Source organism: Amphiura filiformis, chromosome 17 (assembly GCF_039555335.1).
Source record: "Amphiura filiformis chromosome 17, Afil_fr2py, whole genome shotgun sequence".
NCBI lineage: Eukaryota > Metazoa > Echinodermata > Ophiuroidea > Amphilepidida > Amphiuridae > Amphiura > Amphiura filiformis.
This window is the reverse complement of record NC_092644.1, coordinates 3462125-3463075: the sequence shown is the minus strand read 5'-3', so window position 1 is coordinate 3463075 and position 951 is coordinate 3462125.

The following is a 951-nucleotide window of genomic DNA, read 5'->3' as shown; positions in this document are numbered from 1 at the left end:
GGTACCCTTAAAACCGGTTTAACCCACCAGAGTCTGGTCCTAAGTCCAGAGACCCGAATTGATTGATGCCTACCCAAGACAAGGAGATATGGGGTTCAAGAAAAACACCTTCAAAGAGGCATTATAATCATATAATGGAGTGCGCATCTGTATAAGGGTGAAATAAGGCTCCGAAGGTGACTGCGCTGGTGCTCTACCAATGAATTACTTCTCTCCATACACGTAGCACACCGTCATCATCGATCCCTATATCTTCGAGTTAGAAATTGCCGCGATAGGCATAGATTAAATCCACTAGTTCTTCAAAGCCACGCATGGCGATTTTGTTCCGCCGTGTTTAACATGTTTAATATACTCAGGCTAATACATACATATTCATATCTTTTATTGCATATAAAACCACAGTAAAATACAATATACGACGTATATAGGCCTAATACAAGCGGGCATAGTAATGCAATAATTACGCAACAGAGAAGAAGAAAAATAAAATGATGAGAATCCAAAGATGGTTGGGACAATTGCCAGATATCTCAGCAAATCGGCAAGCCATTATTGTCGCTGCAAAATAGTGTGAGCGCGCTGCTTTTATTTGAGCTAAACCTGAACCTGTGGTATCTAGCGATCGCCTTACCTCTCTCATAGATGCAGCTAGCATAAATTGACAATGTTTTTGTCCAATACACCTTTGGGTGCAATTGGAATTATTAAATCAATGCAATTTATTAGTACTGTATTTTTTCTGAAATCATAGTAGGCTTAACCACCTTCAGCTACCTGATAAACCTAGTCTGATCATCAATCTGTTGTGTAGACTGCCCTCAATCCAATTAATAGTATACTACGCTTTCATTCATAAATATCTCTGCACTGAATCCCTAAAATAAAATGGTACAGTCCATACGAGGAAATATTAGAGGAAGTGTTGAGAACTACCAGAACACCAAGGTC